Genomic DNA, 27637 nt, shown 5'->3' on the forward strand with positions numbered 1-27637 from the left:
TTCAAAATTGTTTTCATTTCAAAACCAACCCATTTTTTTGTTGTTGTTCTATTCCCATAGTTGCATAGTTGCAGTTATAGTTAGGGTTCTTATTACATGATGCCCAAGGAATTATCAACTCCTATTTGAACTCTCAGAAGCCAGGACCTCTCCATTCAAAGTGATTCAAACTCTGCCATAAGACCCAACATTTCAGCTCAGTACTTTCTATATTCATCCTTTACTTTAAAAACGTCATAGTGATGACATTTCAGTTTTATAGGGTCAAAACAAAATACAGTTTTGAAGGTAAGATAGGAATCACTTATTCTAACTTATTAATAAAATGAGGGAACTTAGAACTAGACAATTTACCTGATTTGCCAAAGGTGGCAAAGCTAGTCAGAAGCAAACTAGAATGTAGGCTTCATATAGATCAGCTGAGTTTTCAGTGCAATTATATAATTTGCTGTCAAGAGGGTAAATACAAACCCCTTACACTAGTACATGAGACCTTCTGTAGTCAGGGTATATCAAACTCTCTGCACGCGGCATCTAGTATCATTGATATGATCTGTTCATTGGCCCTTAAATACATCCTGTGCAAGGTTCTCTGTGACTTTGCTCACACTGTTATTTTTGCTGGGAATAAACTCTATCTTGTTTTCCTTCTCTTTTCCTATCTTTGCTATAATAGCTTTGCACAAATCCTATATCCTTTATTATGAGTTCCCATTGATTCCAACCCTGGTAATTATTATTTCCTCTGAGCTATGGTAGCAATAATTCTGTTGTTCCTCTTAAATTTGGAACACATGACTTATGTTTTTGTATTTAATAAGAAAGTTGAGTCTTTTCCTATAGTAACCCATTCCTGTCCTCTTTTATTGTACAGCCACTTTGTGGTTTGACAGTAGTGTTTCTAGTTCCAAGTACAGGCACTATCCAGGTCTCTGACCTGAAATGGTAGAACTCAGAATTAGTGTGTTCTTCTTCTTGTACAAATTACAATTCCTGGATATGAACCTCATCCCATTACCAATCTAACAACAGAGCCAAGAGAATCGAGGGAAGCAGAGCCAGTTGATTAAGTCATCCTCGTCCTCCCTCCCTCAGAGTGTGACATTGCAACATATATCATTTTTTTTTAACCCAAAACAATTTGTATGCTTTCTTACTTTTGGAGTAAAACATTCTAAATACAGCAATAACTCTGTTCTCTGTCCCACGAAGACCTTTACATCAAGGAAGGACACTACTACTTCATATCTTTCTGTCCCTGGCACCAAGCACAAGTGTTACCCATGACAGATATTGAACAAAATGGATTGTACTTTACATAGGTTCACATTGTATGCCTTATTATTCCTGTCATATTTCCATATCCCTTGTTATTTCTAAAGCTTTTGAATAGCTCCACATAGCACTCACTAGAATTCCATGAGACTCAGATCAAAAGTGTCTGTGTGTGTGTGTTTATGTTTGTGTACATAAACTGTTTTAGTAGATAAGCTTCCAGTAATCTGTAGAGAACGAGCATTACAACATCTAATAAATTCAAATTCCGGAATTATTTGGGAAACTGTACCAGTTAATAAATTTAAAGTAAATGTAAAAGACATTGTGAGCTTGGTTTAGAGAAGTGCTTGGCTGCCTTTTGGAGCCAATTTTCTCTGTATATTCCTCTTTATTCTTCACCCCCCACTTCCTGCCCTGGACAATCCGTACGAAGTATTTACATCTACAATTCACAAAAAGTATATCATAGACATTTTGCATATTGAAATATATTAGTTTCATACTGTGTAATATCTGATTGCATACTCTTCCCAAATATCCAAGAAAAAAAATAATTAGTAGATGCTATGTCTTCATAGGAGAAAGAGAATATAATACACCCATTAGGTTTCTCCTCCATCTTTTAAAAGAAAACACTTGTTATTCTTGTTGGTATTAATACATAAAGTAATATTACAAATGAAACTTTCAGAACAAATTGAATATTAGATCAAAATACTAGCAAATTTCAGAAATATTGGCCTTGATATTATCATCCAACATAAATTCTATCCCTCTTTTCCCTCATGTTAAAAACTTGATGATTAATATGACACATCCCCCATAACTTAAATCATGTGCTATATTAAATGTGATTCTCCAGAGAAACAGAGTGATAAGACATAGACATATATGCACACACACATACACATTCACAGACATGTTTATTTTGAGGAATTGGTTCATATAATTGTGGGGTCTGGAAAGTCTAAAATGTGCACAGTGGGCTGGCAATCTGAAAACTCTGAGAGTTGTGGCAGTCTTGTGTCAAAAAACCCAAAACTCCTGCAAAATTTCCATGTTGTGCTCCCAAGGCAGAATTTCTTCCTATTCAGGTGACCATGGTATTTGCTCACCTGACCTTCAACTGATGGGATGGAGGACTATCCACATCGTGAAGGGCAATTTGCTTTACTGAACAGTCTACTAATTCATTTATTTTTCATATCTAAAAATATCTCATGGAAATACCTAGACTGGTATTTGATTAAATAACTGTACACCATAGCCTAGTTAAGTTGACATGTAAAATTATCACACAAATTTTGAAAGGAATGAGCTCTATATCTAAATTCTAGAGTTAACTTGTGACTCTACCCTATCCAATAAGGTCACCATCATCTTCAAGCTGTATGAAGGAATTGTTTCAGGGGTGAATGTGAAGCCCAATTCAAGACACAGTCAAGCACAGGAGTTTTATTGAAAAGGTTGATGAAAAAAAAAAAAGTTTTCTTATCAAATGGATTAGGAACACTGAAGCATAGCTTATAACTGATGGTAGTCATTTTGCCAGCCTGAAAATGAATCCTACATAGAGAGAAGAACTGAAACAGAAGGAAAATGAGACCTGATGACATTAGTGTACTTTGGAGTGAACTGTATCTGAGGCAAGACCCATCAATGGAGCTTTCCCTGATACATTCATCAACTTAGGTTGGTTTTCTGTAACTTCAAATCTGGTTATAAGTTTAAATGTGTAACACAAGCCTATTAGAAAGAAAACCAATTAATAAGCACGCATTTGCTTATTAATACTTTATTCTCAAGCATAAAAGTTTAAAATAATTTTATTTTTATTTTTATTGTATGTTACCATAGAAATAAATATGGCTAAATATATTGTCCCAGTATGGACATTTTATTATACTTTATCATTCTGTTTATATTTGCATACATTTATCATTAAGTAGAAGTTTCTTTTACTTTGCCATTGCCAAGTAATATCTTATTTACTTTGAATGATAAATACTATGTGATAAGATTTATTAAAAAATTAAATAGGAGCATAGCTATGTGACATTAGGGAATAAAAAATTTTCCGTGTATTGATAAAAGCTTGTACATTTCAAGTTACTCAAAATACTAAAAAGACAAGTGACTATCCATGTGCAAAAAGATGAAATGAAACCTCTATATCAGACCATATATAAAATTAATCCCAAATGAATCATAGACCCAAATATTAGAGTTAAAACTATTAAACTCTTAGAAGAAAACAGGAGTAATTTTAGATTAGGCCATGGCTTCTTAGATACCAAAACATAAACAAAAATAGATAAATTGGACCACATCAAACTTTTAAAAGTTTGTGTGTCAAAGGAAACTTCAGTAAAGCCAAAAGACAACTACAGAATGGGAGAAAGTCTTCCAATTCTGATAACTTATATCCTGAATATACAAACACTTAAAATTCAATAATACAAAGACAAATAACACAGTTTAAAAATGTGCAAAGGATTTGGATAGCTATTTCTCAAACCTATACAAATGACCAATAAGCATATTTAAAAATGTTCAACATCATTAGTAACTACAGAAATGAAAATCAAAACCACAATGAGGTGGCATATGACTAGAATGGCTACCATCTAAATCACAGACAGCAAGTAAGAAGTGGTAGTGAGGAAGTGGGGAAAGCAGAACCCCCAAACCACACTAGCAGAAAAATAGAATAGTGTACACACTGGAAAAGTGTTGGCAATTCCTTGTGATTTAAATATGGAATCAACATATGGCCCTGCAATTCCATTCCAATTTATATACATCCACCTAAAATTTGTGCATAAATATTTATGGTAGCTTTATTTGTAAGAGTCCAAAAAAGTAGAAATAATATAAATGTCCATCAACAGATGAGTAGATAAAATAATGGTATATCTGTACAGCAGAGTACTATTTAGCAATGAAAAAACAGTACCTGGTATATGGAGCAATATATATGAACCTTGATAACATTATGCTGAGTGAAGAAATCAATAAAAAAGCCAGTTGTATGATTCCATACATATGAAATATTCAGAATAGGCAAATCCACAGTGATAGACTATAGATTAGTACATGATCAGCGGCATGGGTGAGCATGGGTGGCAAATCTGCTTGACTGCTAAGAAGTATAGGGTTTCTTTTAGGAGGGAAGAAATTAGATTATAATGGGTTGTAATAATGGTTGTGCAAGCATGAAGATACAAAAATATGCTAAATTGTATGTTTTAAAAAGTGAATTACATAGTATATGAATTATATACCAATGAAGCATTTAGAATAAATCACCATGCAGCCAAATAAACTTCTAAAAATTGTTTTTAAAATTTTTCTTTAAATGTGTAACTTCTCAACCACAGAAATAAAAATCTGTGCCCCATTTGTGTACAATGAATCAAAATGCAGTCTGTAAAAAAAATTTTTTTATATTTAAAAAAGTGTAGCTTCTATGAATTAACCCCATTTTCATTTCTAAATGCTCAATTTTGTGACTTTCATATCTTTCTGTGTTTTTTACAAATATCTACTTCTCATCTAATTTGGCATGATCTGGCCTAGAGACCTTAGATAGAGAATTCTGTCTTTACTTAATTTTTTTCCCAGAAAATCACAGATAAGGAAAATTCATTGAATACTGGATTCGTTTTATACTTAATATTGAAACAGGCATACTTCTTTTTTTAATCTTCATTGACAACTCAAAGCCTGTAACCTTGAATCTTCTAGATTGGAAATTTTCTATCCTCCTAATTTGCAGATGGAAAATATGCAGATTTGGGTGTCTGGGAGCATATACATGCAACGGGGTATCCATACATCTTCTAACAAGGTAACTTACTTGTTGAGGAAAAGATGACCCCAAGGACAAACTTATTTTTAGATACAGGTGCCAGTTATTCAATAGAAAACTTGTCCTCTAAGAAAGCAATGTCAGTTATTTTTTATTTCACACCAAATATGACCTTCCTTTGTTTCACCAAGATTTTACTCCCACAATAAAGTGAAGGTAAGTGACAGGAAAATGGTACGACTTTTTTCAAAGTGAATGATCTGCCAAATATACAGTGAAACTGCTCAGCATCCAACCTGGCTTGTTTTTAATATTTGACTGCAGACATTGCTGAAGTTAATTCAGCATCAATCAAGAAAGCAGATAGGTTTGGATTGTTTGGGTTTTTTTAATGGCATAGATTATTTTTCTCAGGAAAATTCAGAGTACTGTTCTCTGTTGATAAGTCTTATTGAACTATTGAAAGTGGCAAGAACCACAGATCTTGATTAACACAGTCTGATCAGAACTAAAGATGCTACCTCTCAACTTTCTGAAATACATAAAGATTCAAATGCAGAGAAATTGTAAAGATAAGTTTAACAGAGAGAAAATCTGAATTACATTTTTAAAAAGGAGATGGTAAGAACCCCATCATTGCAAATATCTGCCATTCCAGAATAATAGGAAAGTACTTTTTGTTCCTAGACGTGGTTAGCAATGTTAGCATTTTCAATTTTTACCATTTTAATGTATCTGAAGAGAATTTTTAAAAGCATCTCTGTGTTTTGCTAGCTAGTTTAGTTCTTAAAGTGTCCATAACTGAAGATTTTTTTCTTGTTCTTATTCAGAAATATTTTCTACCCAGACTTATTCATTTATTTTATTTGTTCTAATTAGTTCTACATGTCAGTCATAAGTGGAGTATAATTTCTCACTTTTCTGATTGTACATATTGTAGGATCACATCAGTCATGTAGTAATATATGTACATGAGGTAATAATGTCTGTTTTACTCTATGATAGTCAAATATACAATGAAGCTGCTCAGCATTCAACGTGGCTGGTTTTTAATATCTTACTACAGACATTGCTGAAGTTAATTCAGCATCAGTCAAGAAAGCAGATAGGTTTGGATTGTTTGGCTTCTTCCTACCCCCATACCCCTTCCTCTCCCTTCACTCCCCTCTACCTAATATAAAGTAACTCTATTCTTCCCTAGCCCTCTACCACCTTATTGAGAATTAGCATCCCCATATCAGAGAAAACATTTGACCTTCAGTTTTTTGTGTTTGGCTTATTTCTCTTAGCATGATATTCTCCAAGTTCATCCATTTACCAGCAAATGCTATATATATATACACACACACACACACGCACACACACACACATTTTCTTTATCCATTCATCTACTGAAGGACACCTAGGTTGGTTCAATAGTTTAGCTATTGTGAGTTGAGCTGCTATAAACATTGAACTACCCAGATTTAGTGACTAACTTATTTGTAATATATCACACATGTGAAAAGCACTTTTATGGTTTCTGAAAGCTTTCATATGTTTAATCTGTTTCCCCTACAAAATTTCCAGATCTTAGGTAGAGTAATTATTGTTAGATATAATTTAAAAATAAAGATATTGAAGGTTAGGAAGTTTAAGTATTTGGTTTATAAGTAAAATGATCAATAATAATATAAGTCCTTTTATTTTAAACTTATAGTATTCTTTTTAAAATTTTAATTTTGACTTATGTTTCCTAAAAAGTATCTTTTTTTCTCTTTATAAATGAGAACAATAATACATGCACATAAGAAAATAGCAATATAAAATTTAGAGTAAGAAGTGAGGCATCATGAATTCTTACATTCTGGTGCTAACCATCATTAAGTATGTATATCCATTCTTTCATTTTCTTCTAATATACACATAGAATTTTTACCAAAATAAACTTGTTTAAGCAACTTAACTTGGGCTTCCGTAACAACATACCATGGAATGGGCAGCTTAAACAACAGAGATTTATATCTCTCAGATCTGGAGCCTGGGAAGTCAAAGATCAAAGTGCCAACAAGGCAAGTTTTGTTTTGAGTTTCTTCTCTGCGCTTGCAGGTGGCCACTATATGCTCATGTAAATTCCTTGTGTGTGCACAGCGACAGGGAGGCAGGGCAAGCTCTCTTGTATCTTTTCTTATAAGGCATTCATCCATCTTCATGGGTTCATCTGAACCTAATTACTTCCCAAAGGAAACATTCTGAATACTATCAATTTATTAAGGGATAGGACTTCACTATATGAATTTTGGGGAATACAAATATTCAGTCCATAACAATAACATCTACTTCACTGTGCACTACTTATAAACCTTATTTGTAAATCATTCCCTGTTACTTTAAAAACATTTTATTATCAATTGAATATTCATATATTATTCCACCTCATGGATTCAGTAAAACATAATTTATTGAAATACTGATAAAATGATTATTCTTTTATGCATAATTGTTCATTTGACTTGGTAGTTTTTATAGGTCTAGATAAACCAGATCAGCAGAAATGAATATTTAACAATTTAAATAGTATTGCTATTACTATTTACTTCTTGAGAGAAATTCTGTGAAGGAATAAACTTGGGGCTTAAATAAGTTAATAGTACAAAAAGTTTCACATCTATTTTTCTATTTTATTCTTCCAAACAGTATGTAAACAAGTCATAGAAAACATTTAAACCTGTATGTAAAACATATTAGGAAATCGAAGCACAGAGATTTAAAAAGTACTTGTCTAAAGTCAGATTCTAATCAGAATTAGAATTCAGGACCAGTCTGTAGAAATAAACAGGTAATAGTCTTTGTGTGTGAGTGTGTGTGTTCTTGTAAATAGTAGGGCCCAGGCTCACCCACAAAATGTGTATATTGTTCTCTTTGAACAGAAATCTTGCTTCTAGGATTCTTTTCATGGTACTTCTGCACCTGTTTGCCTAGTCTCACCATTTGTCTGCAAAGCATATTGATTATATTAAGATTAAACTGAAGAATGAGAGACACTAGCAGGAAATACAGCTTAACTCTGCTGCATAATATTGTTTATTATTGAATGTGAGATGTTTAAGATTATGGAAAAAAACTAGAAATAAATTTGTATATGAAATATCTGCAAAACATAACCTTTATTAAATGGAAGATTTATAAGTGCATAACTTTCTGACTATACTGACATTGTCCTTTTTGCAAAATAAAACTTGTTCTACCAAAAAATACACATTCACTGATAAGCATAAACTATTGTTAAAGACTAGAAATAAACTGGAACATGACAAGACTATCCTCATAATTTGTCTTTCAAACAAGCACTAAAACTTTCATCAAATATGTAACCAAGATTAGTCTTGTGCCTAAAAGGGTACACTAATTAATACATTAAAAAGTGGACAACATCACAGACAATATTGAAGCAGCAGCACAGAAGTCAATTCTGGCATTAAAAATAAGATTTGGAAGCAAATACAAACATGCCACATAACACCTTAGTTGACAACAGACCATATACACAATGATGGTCCCATAGGATGACCTTACCTAGTTACATCATCGTTGACTTGGTTTGTGTAAGTACTCTCTACAACGTTAGCACAAAAATAGAATCACCTAAGGATGCATTTCTTAGAACACATCCCTGTCATTAAGTGAGTCAAGACTACATATAAACATTGGTACTTCATACATAGAAGATATTTAATGTGCCCCTTGTTCTCACACATTTTCTCACAATCCCTGAACTTTTCTTCCATTCTCTCATAGTGATTGAATCATGACCAATTGAATATTTATTATCATTAAAATGTATTATATGAAAATGCAATATTTTTCAAAATGTTTGGAAGTGGATACATGTTATCAATTATTCCTGCATCTGGTATCAATTAGAGTAATCTAATTGCTTTTCTTTGTAAATCTGACTGACATTGGATCCACTGTAGGATTAAGAATCTGAGTGGAGATAGAAGGTGTAGCACAGGTTTTAAACAGAGCAGAGGTGGTCATGTGGGGGTTCTTGGTGCATCAGGAGGCGTTGGACAGACAGTAAGAGGAACTGAGCACAGGGGCTGGGGAGATAGCTCAGTCGGTAGAGTGCTTGCCTTGCAAGCACAAGGCCCTGGATTTGATCCCCAGCACTGCAAAAAAAAAAAAAAAGAACTGAGCACAAAGGTAGGGGGAAGGGTGGTATCATCTCATCTGACAACCAGGGATAAAGCCAAACTCTGTTCCCTACTGATATCTCTCCAGGGGACCAATCTTTGAGAAGATAAGTAAGTTGTAAAATAAGGATTTTATTCATCAATCTTTGATCTTCAGTAGGAGTTTCCCAATTACCAGCAGAATACCCTTCTTACCTACAGACCTCCTCAACCTGTGCCAGAGCTGCTTCACACAGGACTCAACCTACTCCTCCCTCTGGTTTTGATTCTCTAATACAAACCAGTGGAGATATTAATAGCTCACAGGAGCTCACCATCCTACCTCCTCCAGGCTGTTGCCACATCCTTCCCCACTGCTGAAGGAAGACTAAAGGTGGAACTCATAAATCACTGAGCTGGCCTATTTCTCTTTATCCAGAAAAGGACATCACATGAGTATCAAGACTAAGTAGACTTCAATACACCATATCTTAATTAAAACACAGATGTATTTGACTCACACAGTTCATTATTCTATTCTTTAAAGATTTTTTCCTGGGTTCTAAAATAATCTCACACACACACACACATGCCCAAACTAAGATCTCGACATGAGAAATCATATATATCTATATATATGGTCAAATGGAAAAAATGTTTTCCCTTCCACATTGCAGAAAGAGTTATAAGGTTTTTTCTATGTGCTCTAAAACATTAGTTCCTAAAATATGAACAGATAAGTATATTCACATAGATGTAATTTTTATTTCGTGGAATTAGTAATTTCTGCAATGAAGAATTTTTATTGTCTTGACTAATGACTTTTTTTATCTTTATCACATTTTATTAACTAGCTGTCTCTTCATTTTTGTCTTTGTTTTTGTGTTTGTTTTTCTTGGTCTTGTTTATTTTCATAGTTTTATATTATAATCTGTATTTAATACTTTGTAATCCTTTATTCTTATTCTCATTGCAGAATCCTACCTGTTTACTTGTTTGTAACATTTCATGAGATATACTTAATGCATGCTTTTACATCTTACAACTTTCTTATCAATTAGCATTCTAACTCTTTTTTATCTTCTAATTAATTTTCTAATTTTAAATTTTTAAATTTCTAACTCTATTTTCTAAATTACATATTCCTTCTTTTAAAATACTCATTTATTTTTATCTATTTTATTATTTTCTCTCAGTTCAATCCTTTTAACTATCTGCTTTCCATTTATTATTTTAGCTTCATATTTATATTTATTTTTCTCATTTACTTTATAAATTGTTTTATCACAATATTTGTGGACATGCATTAGACACTTAGACAAAGTTGACACTAAAAATCAGAGCTCTCTGACTTAGCTATCCCTTTAGATAATTGTTTGACTCATATCCTTTCAAGAGATGCTTAACCAACAATGTCTTTAACTAACTCCTAACAAAAAACAGGTTATTTCCCTTAGAGAAAATCATTCTCTTGAAGCATATGTTACACTTACAATATTGTTATTGGATGCCATACATCCATATCGTTACATGATGAGCTTGTGCTTATTATGTGTTTAATGCCTGTTCTGTGACATAATTAACATTGGACTTGAGAAAACAGCTTGTTTGGGCTAAGAAACTGCTGTCTGGGTAATGAGGGGCCAGGTGGTACAGATGCTCCCAAAAGAATTCATGACAGGAAGCATAGGAGAGTACATGCATTTTTGTCTTCCAAATGTATTTATTAGCAGTTTTCTTCTCCTCCATTTCCTGTGGGTCTATGGTAGAATTCTCCTGGTAAATACCTCCAAAATCCCACTCCCTGCCCTTCACTTAATGGCATAGGAGAAGCTGAACATCATTTTGAAAATGGTTTCTATGGTTCATTAGTGCACCTATCTGTTAGCACTCATAAATTTTGAGTTTTTATAGGCCTGGACTCACTGAGAGATAGAATCTAAGAGGGGAGATATACTTGATTTGCTTTAGAAGTTTCCTGAGATGTAAAGAGACAGATGGCTCACTCTTTCTTTACTCTTTGTCTCAAGGTAGACATAAAAAAAAAAAAAAAAAAAAAAAAAAAAAAAAAAAAAAGGCATGTTAGGAAATAAAACTCTGAGTACTCTCAGTAAATAAATTTAAAGGGTCCAATGCATAAGGAATAAGTTAATTCTTTTTAAGTAATAGCATAAGTGCCAGAAAAATTCTCAAATTCAATCAACAATTCTGAGCATAAATTCAAGGATGCAAAATTGGAAAGTGATTATAAATGAGGAAACACTTTCTAGGTAAATTCTCTTACTATGTCTGAAGGACAAAGTATGTTCATGAGAAAAATACAATGCAAACACCATCTTCCAATAGAAAAATGAGAGAGAAAACTGGCATAGGCTCTCCAGGACATTACCCAGGACAACCTGTCTCATGGATGCCACCTGTGTTCTATGTAGTAGATATCTCCATGGCAAAGGCGTAGCATTGGCTACCATGACTTAATGGAGCATTAAGAATACCTGATAAAATCCCTGTGTTCTCAGCATTTGCTTATCAGTGTTCAATTTCATCATCTGTGAAATGGAAAAAAAAATAGCAGTATCTGCCTCATACTGTAGCATTTAAATAATAATGCATAGTAAGCACTCAATGTATATGAGCTTTATATCATATAATTATTTAACTTAAGGTTATGTAAACAATGTTACAAATATTACAAAGTTCTTACACAGACATATAACAAGCACAGCATTTTAGAACTTTTGTTAAATAAGGCAATGACATTATTAAAGAGATTTTTATCCTGTAATTATTATTTTAAAAAGTGTTGACTTTTCTCTGTGGCTACTGTCCAATTAATTACAACTCCTAATTAATCAGTTCATTTTGAAATATATGATGCAGCTTGTTCAATGTGCCTGAAGACCTAATTATAAACTGCTCTATTAGCGCAGGCTGCCATATCAAAATATCATGGATGGAGTGCCTCCAAAAACAATTTATTTTATCATAGTTCTGGAGGTTAGAAAGTCCAAATCAAGGTCCAGCCGTGCCCAGTGAGGGTGCACTTCCGGGCTTGAAATGGTCAATTTTTGCTGCATCCACACACAGCTGAAAGACAGGTTAAAAGGCCTCTCTATCTTATAAGGCCACAAGTCTAATCATATTAAGATGCTAGCCATGTGACCACACATAAACTTAATTACCTCCTAAAGACCCTATGACCAAATACAGATACACTGGGGGCTAGATTTCAACATATGAATTTTGTAGTGATACAGTTCAGTCCATAGCAACTGCCAAGTTCAATTAGAATTATCATGTATTTTGAAAACCAGGCAAAATGCTTTCAGAGTACTCAAGTGAGCAGAGTACAAGGAATAATACATGCAGTGTGCTCTTGTACATAATGAGAATAGAAAGATCCACATTATTAGCATGAGAAAACATCTACTTACATAGACCAAGATATTTGTTTTCAAATTATGAGAAGAAACAGATTGGAGGATAGAGCTTGTCTATTATGTTGGAATGTTTACCAGTAGGGATTTACTTAAAACATTTGTAGAAAAATTTTTTACATGCTGTAATAATAATTGCACTAAAGCTAAATTTGTTTACAAATCCTATCTACAAAATTGATTAAACATATCTCACCATAGGATAATGCTAATTCCTTATTGAGTAAGCTTATCTTTGTTTTACTTGAGTCTTTATGTTTACAATGAGACATTAATTGAAATTAGGTCTCTCCTTGATGATTGAACTTACAAAAGGCATGCTAAACTTCATAATTCCTTTGCTAGTCAATATTAGTCATCACAGATAACTGCTTGTGTGGTGATCCCCGTTTATAAACAACGAAAACAATTTGAAAATTTGACTCACCTACAATTTGATCATTTCACATGCCTGGAACAATCTATCAACTCATGAAATCCAATATATAATCAATATCACACTATATAAAAATATGCATGAACATATATAAAACATGAACAAAATTCATGAATACTGTAGACAAATAGTAGAGATTGTTATAATAAATCTAGGCTTTTCTAGTATTTGCTAGTCTCTGCATAAAAAAATTTGTGTTTATATATAATAGGAAGGATTCAATGATAACATAAAATTTAGGTAGCGACAAATAAATATGTTATCTGTCAATTTGGTAACTGAAAGTAGGAATGAGGAGTATGGGCCAGCTAACCATGTTACCAAAATGAAGTGCTAATCACATAGGAAGCATCTTTTCTCAGGGACTGGTAAATGTGCTGGGCTTTGTTTCTTCATCCCACCTTCTCCAGAGTGTAGTAAAAATTAATTCAAAAGCAAACTAATTCTGTTTCTTAGTTTTACATATTCTGACACTTAAACATAACTTGTAAAGAATGATCTTATTTCTTCTGGGATTACTGTTCATATTGTCACTGAGGAGTTTATTTTTACTTTATGAATTCTGACTTCAACCATTCTATATTTATTGTACTTAGCCCTTTTTTTTTCCCAGCATTTGGGAAACACATTGTAAATCGATAATTTTTCTTAAAATTTTGACTTAATAATGACCTGAGTCATAATCCTTTTTGGAATTTTATAGATAGATCCACAACTTATTTCTGCTACATGCATCAAAAATAACTGAACATGAGAATAAGATAACAAGCACTGCATGTTATTTTGGGCTAGAAGGAATCAGTCATTTTTAAAAACCTTAAAACTCTACTTTTTTTGCAACACAATGCTTAGCTATTTTATAACCACTAAATAAGCAAAATTGACCTTCCACTTGGATCTTCTCTTGATTTTGAAGCAGTTTTGATGACTTAAACATACTTTGCTAAGCTACAGATGTCTAGAACAATTGAATCTTTATATACTAAAAAAAGCTATATGCCATCAGTTTTTCTTGAAGCAGAACATCCCTGAGTCAGTCCTGTGGCACAGCTTGAACTAATAATGGGCACATAAGATTATCTGACTCAGAAGCTCATCAGGGATAGAGACAAGCACTTCCTAATTCTAGTCTCCTGGGCCATCATTCATATATATTATTCAAGTAGCTAATGAGACAAGAAGAGCTTGAACCATAATTGACTTATATTCTCTTGGGAGGTCAGCTCTGAGAGCAGATCTAAATAAATTCCCCAAGTGTACTGCAGATAGAAAGTATTGTAATTAATTTACCAGTCAGGCTCAAATCATTATGAGTGAAAGAATTGCTCATTATAAGTGAAAGAATTGCTCAATTCCTCCTTTACCAATTCCCAGATTCCAACCTCCCTGGGGGAGGGGGAGGCAAAATGACTTCTACATATTCTGAAATACAGATGTAATTCAAAACACAAAATATACTATGATTTTTCATCATATATATATGTGCATATATATATATCATATATTTTTTCTCTGCTTTTACAAAGAACATGGTTCTACATGTTGTAGAAGTTCAGTTGTATCAAAAGTGATATTATTTATACTAATATAATTATATTATTCCCACTTGATTATAAATGTTGTTCTAAAAACTGATAATTTACAAATTTTCAAAAGTTAATCATACATTTTAGTTCAATGAGGTGAAAGCTATTTTTTCACATGCCATTAAAATAATATCACAGGTTATTCTAAACACATAAAAGCACAATAACAAAGGAGAGAGAAAAGGAGAGAAGAATGGATAGAGACATTTCAACATATTTTGAAAAATTCGAATCTTACAGACAAATGGTATTTGACTTTTTAAAGCAAAGAAAGCTACAACCTGGGGACCTAGTTATGTGGAGGGGGTGCTTAATTTCTTCACAGTTTGGGAGTTCAAGGTCTTATAAAGGTAACTTTGAATACAGAGCATATACAAGGAGATTTATTAAAAATCGATATTAATGGTAGTTAGCCTCCAGGTCTACTCCCCAAATGACTACATTTCTCTGCTGACCCCCAAAGAGGCTATGGTGTATTGCTTGGGATAACTAAGTCAGGGAGTTTCCAGATCAGTGTAGGAGAACTACACTGGGTGCAGGTGGCAAGAGGCTGAGAAAGGAAAGTTAAATGAATGGTGAAACTCTCAAGACCCCACGCTGCATCATTTCTAGTAAGAACTACAGCCAAGTACACACAATCTGAATTGCTTCCATAGGCAGGAGGTCATAGGTTCTTCTCCAGGAAAATGGATTGGCCCAGAAAACATGATTTTCAAATGTTGGGATTAGATGGTGCCGAAATAAAAACAGTATCTACTACGAAACCTGGAAGTCAGAAACAAATTTTGCACATGCAGCTGCAAATTACTTCAATGAACAAGTAGCTAAAGATGAATAGGCTTTTAAGGAATTCCTCTGATGGAAAAAAATGGACCTTATAAAATAAGCAGCCGAAGAACAATTAGAGGAACTAGAGAAAATATAATTTTAAAAACCCTCTAAAATTAATATCCTCAGAGGAGATACATATAATATTGCATACATGGAAGAATTAAGTAGGATATAATAAGCAAAAGCAAAGAAAAATAAAACCCATATATGAAAGTTATAAAAGATTTTTTTACATTCAAAAGTACTCAAAATATTTAGGGAACACATTGCCCCTCAAAACATGCGCACAGACCCACACACCACAGTCTGCCCCTGGCCCTACCCAACACACACTGAACACCACAAAAAGCATTATAGGAGCTGCATCATATTTGATGACCTAGATTGGAAGTCCCACAACATCATTTCCATTAAACCTTACTGATTGGAATCAAGTCACTAGATCTAGCCCAGGTTCAAGCAGATGAGACACAGACCCCACTTCTTGAGAGAAAGAATGTCAGAAATTAGTAGACGTGTTTTAAAACTGCTGAAGCTTGAATGTCAGAATAAAAGTGTAGCATAGAGACCCAAGATGGCGGACTAGAGGGAGGCTGCCTTTCCTTGTCGCTCCGTAACTCTGGTTTCAAGCACAGTATATCTGTTTCTTGGTAAGGCAGTTTTTGCTGCCTATTGATTCCCTGCTGTTTACCCCATTGGTCTACTGTGATCACCTGCAATCTGCCTGCATATCAACGCATATCAACGCATTTTTTGAGTGTAGATTGCTCACTGTCAGGCGCCTATCATCCACCACAGGAGTTTCACCCCCAAATCGTCAGACAACAGTCAGCAAACTGATCGCCCGACCGCCAGTGGAGCACCAGCTGCCTGCTGTTGTCTGGAAGTTCAATGTTACAGTACCTGCAGGTTTGATTACACATGGCTGCCACCATCTTGAGACAACAGCCAGGCCCCATAGGACCCCTGGCCAGACTGACTGAGCCCCATCTCCAGGATCCCTCAGCCCAACCAATCACTCCCTTGGGGCCCTCACAAGGACTGACTGCTCCCTGCTGCCAGGACCCCCAGACCAACTGACTGTGCCCTATCACCAGGACCCCAGACCAACTGATTGCAACCGGCCTCCAGGATCCCACAACCACACCAAACACACCCAACCTGCAGGACCCCTGCCTGACCAACCACATCCCACCTCCAGGACCTCCTGCTGACCACAACCACACCCTAAGCTGCAGCTCCCCATTTGCCAACACGTTTCAAAGCCAGAGCGGCCATCTTGGATAATCCTGGAAGCTATAGCTCCGTTCTTTAGGTGGGGCAAAACCCATCCTGAGATGCCTGCTGGAGGCTTGAAGCTCATTGTCAGGTACCTCTGACAATGACTGTTATTCTGTACATTTTATTTTTTCTCCTTATTGAAAAATTTTAAGTTTTTATTTCTTTACTTTTCTTGCTCTCTTTTCCTTTTGTTTACCTGTTCCCTCAGAGTCTCTTTCTCCCTTTTTTGCATGCTAACATCCAATTTCTTTTGATTACACTCTCACCCATTATATTATCTAGAACTTCTGTATATTCTTTTCTTATCCCATTAAGAGCCACATTCAACATCCCTCTGCATCCTCTTTCTCCTCCATTTGAAACTGCAGACCTTATTGCAAATCTGTTTGTTTTACTGAAGATAATATTTGAACTCATTCTGTTTATTATGACAATTTTTTTTATTGTCCTCATAGGGGCTATTTGGTCTAGGATTGCATAGTGTCTGAACTGGCCACTGCTAATATTGATCTCCCTTTAAAGAAAGGGTTTTGGAAACCTATAGGGCCACTATAAGCCTATAAAAGGAAACCTGCAATACCCCAGATCTGCACTGCTAGAGGGGAAGATACATGAACAACATGAAAAAACAAGGGAAGAAAATGATCCAAACAAATCTAGATTCTATAGTAATGGAATCCAATGACAGTATGGTAGAAGAAATGTCAGAAAAGGACTTCAGATTATACATGATTAAGATGATTCATGAAGCAAAAGATGAGATAAGAAAGCAAATGCAGGCAATGAGTGATAATACCGATAAGCTGAAAGAGCAAGTGCAGGAAGCAAAAGATCATTTCAACAAAGAGACAGTTTCAAAAAAAAAAAAAAATGGAAATACTTGAAATGAAGGAAACAATAAACCAAATAAAAAACTCAATGGAAAGCATCACCAAAAGACTAGATCACTTAGAAGACAGAACCTCAGAAAATTAAGACAAAATATTTAATCTTGAAAATAAAGTTGCCCAAACAGAGAAGATGGTAAGAAATCATGAAGAGAAACTCCAAGAACTATGGGACATCATGAAAAGACCAAATTTAAGAATTATTGGGATTGAGGAAGGCACAGAGCTACAAACCAAAGAAATGAACAACCTATTCAATGAAATAATATCAGAAAATTTCCCAAACCTGATGAATGAAATGGAAAATCAAATACGAGAGGCTTATAGAACACCAAATTCACAAAATCACAACAGGTCCACACTAAGGCACATTATAATGAAAATGCCTAACACTCAAAATAAAGATAGGATTTTAAAGGCTGCGAGAGAAAAGAATCAGATTACATATAGGGGGAGACCAATATGGATAGCAGCAGACTTCTCAACCCAGACTCTAAAAGCTAGAAGGGCCTGGACCAACGTATTTCAAGCTCTGAAAGAACATGGTTGCCAACCAAGAATCCTATACCCAGCAATACTAACCTTCATATTTGAAGATGAAATAAAATCTTTCCATGATAAACAAAAGTTAAAAGAATTTACAAATAGAAAGCCTGCACTACAGAATGCTCTTAACAAAGTATTCAATGAGGAGGAAATGAAAAACAACAATGGAGGTCAGCAAAGGGAGGAACTACCTTAGAGAAAAACCACTCAAAGGAGAAACCAAGCCAACTTAAAAACCAAAAGTAAGCCAAATGACTGGGAATACAAATCATATCTCAATAATAACCTTGAATGTTAATGGCCTAAACTCATCAATCAAAAGACATAGACTGGCAGAACGGATTAAAAAGAAAGACCCAACAATATGCTGCCTGCAAGAGACTCATCTCATAGAAAAAGACATCCACAGACTAAATTTGAAAGGATGGGAAAAAATCTACCATGGACTCAGTAAAAAAGTGAGGGTTTCCATCCTTATATCAGATAAAGTGGACTTCAAGCCAAAGTTAGTCAGAAGGGATAAAGAAGGACATTTCATACTGCTTAAGGGAACCTTAAATCAGGAACATGTAATGATAGTAAATATTTATGCCCCAAACAATGGTGCATCCCTGTACATCAAACAAATCCTTCTCAATTTCAGGAATCACATAGACCACAACACACTAATTCTGGGTGACTTTAATGCACTGCTGTCACCACAAGATAGATCTTCCAAACAAAAACCAACCAAAGAAACCATAGAACTCAATAACACAATCAATAACCTAGACTTAATACACAAATATAGAATATTCCACCCATCAAGGAGCGGATTCACTTTCTTCTCAGCAGCACATGAAATCTTCTCAAAAACAGACGATATGTTATGCCACAAAGCAGCCCTTAGGAAATGCAAAAAAATTGAGATACTGCCTTGTGTTCTATCAGATCATAATGGACTGAGAATAGAAATCAATGACAAAATAAAAAACAGAAATTACTCCAACACCTGGAGACTAAATAATATGCTACTGAATGAAACATGGATAACAAAGAACATCAGGGAGGAGATAAAAAAAATTCTTAGAAGTCAATGAGAACAACGATATAACATATCAAAATCTCTGGGACACTATGAAAGTGGTATTAAGAGGAAAATTCATTGCATGGAGCGCATTCCAGAAAAGAATGAAAAGTCAACAACTAAATGACCTAACATTATAGCTCAAAGCCCTAGAGAAAGAAGAACAGAATAACAGCAAAATTAGTAGAAGACAGGAAATAATTACAATCAGAGCTGAAATCAATGAAATTGAAACAAAGGAAACAATTCAAAAATTTGACAAAACAAAAAGTTGGTTGTTTGAAAAAGTAAACAAAATAGACAAACCCTTAGCCACACTAACAGAGAGAAGGAGAGAGAAAACAAATTACTAAAATTCGTGATGAAAAAGGAAATATCACGACAGACACCATTGAGATACATAACATAATTAGAAGCTACATTGAAAATCTGTATTCCAACAAAATAGAAACTACCAAAGACATTGACAAATTTCTAGAGACATATGCTCCTCCCAAACTGAATCAGGAGGACATACACAATTAAACAGATTAATATCAAGCAATTGAAATAGAAGAAACCATTAAAAATCTACCATCCAAGAAAAGCCCAGGACCAGACAGATTCTCAGCCAAGTTCTACAAGACCTTCAAAGAAGAACTCATTCCAATACTTCTCAAAGTATTCTAGAAAATAGAAAAGGAGGGTACTCTACCTAACTCATTCTATGAAGCTAATATCACCCTCATACCCAAACCCGGCAAAGACACATCAAGGAAAGAAAATTTTAGACTAATATCCTTGATGAATATAGATGCAAAGATCCTTAACAAAATAGAGGCAAACCATATCCAAAAACATTAAGAAAATTGTGCACCATGATCAAGTGGGGTTCATCCCTGGAATGCAAGGATGGTTTAACATCCGTAAATCAATAAACGTAATCCATCATGTCAATAGACTTAAGGATAAGAATCATATGGTTATTTCAATTGATGCAGAAAAAGTATTCAACAAAATACAACACCCCTTCATGCTCAAAACACTAGAAAAACAGGGATAGTAGGAACATACCTGAACATTGTAAAGGCTATTTATGCTATGCCATGGCCAACATCATTCTTAATGGAGAAAAACTAAAACCATTCCCTTTAAAAACGGGAACAAGACAGGAATGTCCTCTTTCACCACTTCTATTCAACATTGTCCTCGAAACTCTAGCCAGAGTAATTAGGCAGACTAAAGAAATTAAAGGGATACAAATAGGAAAAGAGGAACTTAATCTGTCACTATTTGCTGATGACATGATTCTGTATTTAGAGGATCCAAAAACCTCCTCCAGAAAACTTCTAGACCTCATCAATGAATTCAGCAAAATAGCAGGCTATAAAATCAACACGCATAAATCTAAAGCATTTTATACGCAAGCGACAAAACATCTGAAAGGGAAATGAGGAAAACAACTCCACTTGCAATAGCCTCGAAAAAAATAAACTACTTGGTCATCAATCTAACCAAAGAGTAAAAAATCTCTACAATGAAAACTACAAAACATTGAAGAAAGAAATTGAGGAAGACCTTAGAAGATGGAAAGATCTCCCATGTTCTTGGATAGGCAGAATTAATATTGTCAAAATGGCCATACTATCAAAAGTGCTATATAGATTCAATGCAATTCCAATTAAAATCCCAATGATGTACCTTACAGAAGTAGAGCAAGCAATCATGAAATTCATGTGGAAGAATAAGAAACCCAGAATAGCTAAAACAATCCTTAGCAGGAAGAATGAAGGAGGGAGTATTGCAATACCAGAACTTCAACTCTACTACAAAGCAATAGTAACAAAAACAGCATGGTATTGGCACCAAAATAGACAGGTAGATCAATGGTACAGAATAGAGGACACGAACACAAACCCAAATAAATACAATTTTCTCATACTAGACAAAGGTGCCAAAAATATGCAATGGAGAAAAGATAGTCTCTTCAACAAATGATGCTGGGAAAACTGGAAATCCATGTGCAACAGAATGAAACTAAACCCCTATCTCTCACCCTGACAAAAATTATTTCACAATGGATCAAGGACCTCGAAATCAGACCAGCGACCTTGCATCTTATAGAAGAAAAAGTAGGTCCAAATCTTCACCTTGTTGGCTTAGGATCAGACTTCCTTAACAGGACTCCCATAGCACAAGAAATAAAAGCAAGAATCAGCAACTGGGATAGATTCAAACTAAATATCTTTCTCTCAGCAAAGGAAACTATCAGCAATACGAAGAGAGAGTTTACAGAGTGGGAGAATATCTTTGCCACTCATACTTCAGATAGAACGCTAATTTCCAGAATATATAAAGAACTCAAAAAACTCTACACCAAGAATACAAATAACCCAATTGACAAATGGGCTAAGGATATGAACAGATGCTTCACAGAAGAAGATCTATAAGCAATCAACAAACATATGAAAAAATGTTCACCATCTTTAGTAATAAGAGAAATGCAAATCAAAAGTACAGTAAGATTCCATCTCACCCCAATTAGAATGGCGATTATCAAGAATACAAGCAACAATAGGTGTTGGAGAGGATGTGGGGGAAAAGGTACATTCATACATTGCTGGTGGGGCTGCAAATTAGTGTAGCCACTCTGGAAAGCAGTGTGGAGATTTCTTAGAAAACTTGGAATGGACCCACCATTTGACTCAGCTATCCCACTCCTTGGCCTATACCCAAAGGACTTAAAATCAGCATACTACAGAGATACAGCCACATCAATGTTCATAGCTGCTTAATTCACAATAGCCAGACTGTGGAACCAACCTAGATGCCCTTCAATTGATGAATGGATACAGAAACTGTGGTATATATATATATATATATATATATATATATATATATATATATAATGGAATATTACTCAGCTATAAAGAATAATTAAATTATGGCATTTGCAGGCAAATGGATAAAATTGGAGAATATCATGTTAAGTGAGATAAGCCCAAAAATCTCAAAAATCCAAAAGACAAATGATCTCACTGATAAGCGAATGATGACACATAATGGGGGATGAGAGGGGGGCAAGAATGGAGGAAGGAGGGACTGTATAGTGGGAAAAGATGGGTGGGAGGGGTGGGGGGAAGGAAAAAATAACAGAATGAATCAAACATCATTACCCTATGTAAATGTATGATTATGTAATGGTATGCTCTTACTCCTGTACAAACAGAAACAACATGTATCCCATTTGTTTACAATAAAAATAAATTTTAAAAAGTCTAACATAGAGATTTTGTAAAAATCCTACTTCAATTTACTTATGGTAAAATTTTAAAACATCAACTAAAGTTTTACAGAAAGGGAAAATAACTAAATATGAGATAGAGATATAAAAAATGAAGTGGACTTTCTGAATCTAACATTCTAATCTAACATTCTACATAAATATTTTCAAATTGCTGTAGAACTAATTTTTACCAAGAAATCAAGTAGATTAAATGAGAAAAAGTCTTTTCAACAATGGTGCTGGAATTGGTAGATATTAAAAGGCAACAGAATGAAGTTATATCCATGTCTCAAACCATAACCAAAAATTAATTCAAAATAGATCCAATGACTTAATGCAAGAGTTAAAGTTATCAAATTCCTAGAATAAAAAGTAAATGTAAATCTTTGTGAGACTATGCTTTCTCAAATATGGTAACTAAAGCATACACAAGTGAAGAAAAAACAAACGAATCAAAATTTAAAACTTGTGAATCAAAGGAAATAACGAGAGAATAAAAAAATAATCATTGAAATGGGAGAAATATTTTTACTTCGTGCATCCAATAAGTGTCTAGAATCCAGAATAAATAAAGAGATTTTACAAACCAACAATAAGAGAAATGATTCAATCTTTAAATGGGCAAATAGAAATAGAATTGAATAGACATTTTTTCAAAGAAGATATATAAATAACCAACAGGCACGTGAAAAAAAAATCCAACATCGTTAATCATAACGTAAACAGAAATCAAAACCACAATGAGATATCGCTTTACATTCATTAGTATGGTTATGGAGAAATGTGAATTTTCATGCACTGTTGGTGGGAATATAAATTGATGCAGTGCCTGTCGAAAAGAGTTTGGTAATTACTTGAAAAGCTAAATATAGATTTCCATCTGACTCAATGATAATACTTCTAAATACATATCCCAAGAGAACTGAAAACATGTGCTCAAACAAAAAAGTGTACTTGAATGTTCATAGCAATATTATTCATAATAGCCAAAAATAGAAGCAACCCAAATTTGTAAATAAAACATGGCAAATCTATACAATGGAATATCATTCATCTATAAACAGTGATGAAATAGATACATGCTACAATAGGAATGAATCTTGAAAATATTAAGAAACCAGATACAAAAGATTCACATCATATGAATCTGTTACATGAAATGTCCAGAAAGGCAAATCCATAGAGACAGGAGGAGGAGGTGACCACTTAACTAGTTAATTGGCCCAGAATTTATGGGACTATATAAGGGGCATATGCTTCAGTTAGCTTTTTTACTGCTGTGTCTTAATGACTCAACCAGAACAATTTTGGAGGAGGAAAAGATATTTGGGAGCTCATAGTTTCAGAGGTCTCAGTCCATAGAAGGCCTGCTCCATTCCTCAGGACTCAAGGTGAGGCAGAACATCACTTCCACTTCAGAATAGTGTGGCAGGGGGAAGCAGCTCACATGATGATCAGGAAATAGAGAGTGAGACTTCACTTTCAGATACAAAACATATACCCCAAAGGCACACTCCCAGTGACCGACCTCCTCCAGCCATACCCACCTGCCTCCAGTTACCACTCAGTAAATCCCATCAGGGGATTAATTCACTGGTTGGGTTAAGACTCTCAGAACTCAATCTTTTCTCCTCTAAATCTTCATGCATTGTCTCACAGATGAGCTTTTTGGGGACACCTCATATCCATATCACAGCACAGATGACAATAACATTCTAAAAAATTGATAATGGCAATGATTGAACCCAACCTTGTAACAGATATTATAAGCTAAAAACCCTGAATTGTACACTTTTTTTTTTTTTTTGGTTCCAACAAGTGGAATTTATTCATGCAATGCACACTCAACTTAACATTCCTAATAATAGCAAGTCACAAATACATAGAAGTTTCACTCCCTTATTCACCTACAGTCCAATCCCCATGGACTTACTCAATGCAACATCTCTTAGCCCAGAATTTAGTCAACAAGACCAAGGAGATTTTTGTCAGCCATAGCCTCTCTCAGCACCTTAGATGTCTTTGGATGTCCTCAGGTGACTGACAAGCTGGAGGTTGGATGGTAGTTGTCATCATGGGAGAGGTGGTTAGCCATTTGGTCTTGGTGACAATTGTTGATTAGCAATCAGCAATAGTGTGGACAGCAGCCAGGGCAGTCAAAAGACAAAGCAACATAGGGTGCTCTGGTCATGGTGCTGCTGACAGTTTTCTCCAAAAGTCCAGGGGTTTAAATAGTGTTTTTCAGCCAAGACATGCTCTGGTCTTCATTGATAAAAACCAAAACACGACTATACTAGGAGCCACCACTCAAATCATAGATAAAGGTTCATATCAGAATTGTTCAGGAGTGTCATCCTGCCACACAGCAGGTATGTCACCAGGGGCTTTTTATAATTTTAGTTTTACAAGTCCAGGCAAATACCAAATACAGCTTATTATTACTACATAACATGCAACTATAGCAATTCCTATTATTTCCTTGTCTGATTACATCTCTCCATAATTTCAAATAGAACCCTCCATTGTTATGTCTTATGCTCCCTAGTTAAGAAAAATTTTCTCATGTGGTGTTCACAAAAATGTTCACAGAATTTTTTTTTTTAACATATATATCAGATGCTGCCTTTTAAAAAATCCTGAATGACCACTTGGAAGTTAGAATAGATATTCCTCAAAAACTGGGACTGGAACCACCATTTGACTCAGGTATCCCACACCTTTTAATATATTCAAAAGATTTAAAATTAGCATACTCTGGGAATGCAGTGACATCAATTTCTACAGCAGCATCATTCACAGTGGCCAAGTTATGGAACCAACACAAGTACCCTTCAATAGATAAATGATAAAGAAAATGTTATATGTATGCACAATGGAGCATAATTCAGTCATAAGGGAATATGAAATTATTACATTAGCTGCCATATAGATAGAACTGAAGACTAAAATGCTGAATAAAATAAGTCAAATGCAGAAAGTCAAAGGTTAAATGTTTTCTCTGATATGTAGAAGATAGACTAAAACAAGAAAGAGAGAGTAAAGAAACTTGGGGAGGGAGGATTCCAACAAAATAAAAGAAAGATTAGTGGAGCAGGCGACGCAAGTTGAGAGGATGGGAGGAGGAACAGGATAAGGGGAAAAAAGCGGAATGAATCTGACCCAAATATTTAGTGTACATATATGAATACACAGCAGTGAATCTCACCATTGTGTATATCCACAAGACACTAATTAAAAAAAAATATAAATAAATAGCAGAAAGTTCAGTAGAGAAATGGGAATGGGGAAGGGAGAATTGTGAAGGTAAGGAAAGTGCTGGGTACTGAATTAGAACAAATCACATCCCATGTGTTTATAATTAATTACGTGAAATTAGCTGGGTGTGGTGGCACATGCCTGAAATCCCAGCAGCTCAGGAGACTGAGGTAGGAGGATTAGAAATTTAAACCCAGCCTCAGCAATTTAGGGAGGCCCAAACAACTTAATGAGACCCTGTCTCAAAATAAAATATAAGGACTTGGTTTATAGCTCAGTTGGTAAATTGGTCTATTTTGTGGTGTATAAACTATATCTCATTTAAAATTTTTTTATGTTTATATATCGTATTACCTTGTTAATTGACACAGGGGAGTGATATAAGGTAATGTTATTCTTTATAATATTCATTATAATCTCTTGCCTATTATGAATTTTAAAACTATATGCATTTTCCATTTTCAACTTGCTTATACATTTTATTGTAATTGTTTTAGTACTATGGTTTTAAAGTTATATAGTTATTTGATTTTTTTACATACACTTTTAACAGATAGTCCAAAATATTACTTATTACATCCTTTTACTTAATAAGCACAATTAGAGAATAATCTCTAGTCCGTTAATTGCAGCATTTCAGGAAATGTAAGACTTAATTATAAATTACTTACTAGACACAGATTTTATTTTTTGCAGTACCAGTCATATGTCCCATATACATGCAGAAGACCAAACCACTAGCTAATGACATCCAGGATGCCTAAATGCATAATCTAGTCTCCATTTAAATCAGAAATGATCAGTTTTTTCCTTTCTTTTCTTTCCTTTTCTTTGAGGCCATAATGAAATCATGACCCTAATCCAAAGATCTCATAATCAGTGATGATCTAAAATGCAAAACAACCCCAGATTTCATCACGATGCTTTGCTCCATTGATTTGATGGAATTATCAAGGTAAACACCTGTAGCACATAAGTATATCCAAGAAGTCAGGTGTGGTGGTGCACACCTGTAATACCAGTCACTCAAGAGGTAAAGCAGGAAGACAGTGAGATCAAGGCCAGCCCTGGCAACATAGCAAGACAACGACAACCCTCTCAAAATAATGATAATAATAATAAAATGAAGAACAAAAAGAGATCCAAGAAATTATTGGCACATGAAGAAATCAAAGAAATTGGACAATCACAAAAATCCAACTATTAGATACAAATTTACTGCTTTCCAGGGAATGGCAAGTTTCCTGATTCACATGGCAGGCAGCAGGCATGTTCCTAGCTAATTTTGGGGGCTGCCCACTTGTGTTTAGGCTTTAACCAGTTACATGTATTATATTGCTAACTAAAAATCAATTATTTATATTTGGTTTCATTCCATTCACTATCTTGGGTTTCCCTGCTTTTGTTTTTGTTCTTCAGGGCAAATGACATTTGGTTTAAAGTTAAAATAGTAGATCTGACTTCTCACTTTTGCTCTGCTCCCTGCCACTTCTGAATTCTTTCACAAAGTATCTCATAGAATACATTTGTTCAGCTATGAAGTTTACATTTTGACCTTAGTGCCCATCTTGGGACCAAGCACACACATTTGAGAACTTTCAAATATCACAAAAACATGATAGGAAAGGAATGAAAAAGGACGTACCCACATAGCAACGCAAGCCAAAGGATAGGGAGCTTCTGCAGATTCAAATGGACCACAAAAAGGTAGAAGCCAGGGAGAATGGTGTCAGCTGACATAGGAGAGGAGGGACCCTTCACCTAGAGCACTGTAAGAAGGAACTGCAACTGAACCTGCCATTGT

This window comes from Sciurus vulgaris (assembly GCF_902686455.1).
Source record: "Sciurus vulgaris genome assembly, chromosome: 8".
Classification (NCBI taxonomy): Eukaryota; Metazoa; Chordata; class Mammalia; order Rodentia; family Sciuridae; genus Sciurus; species Sciurus vulgaris.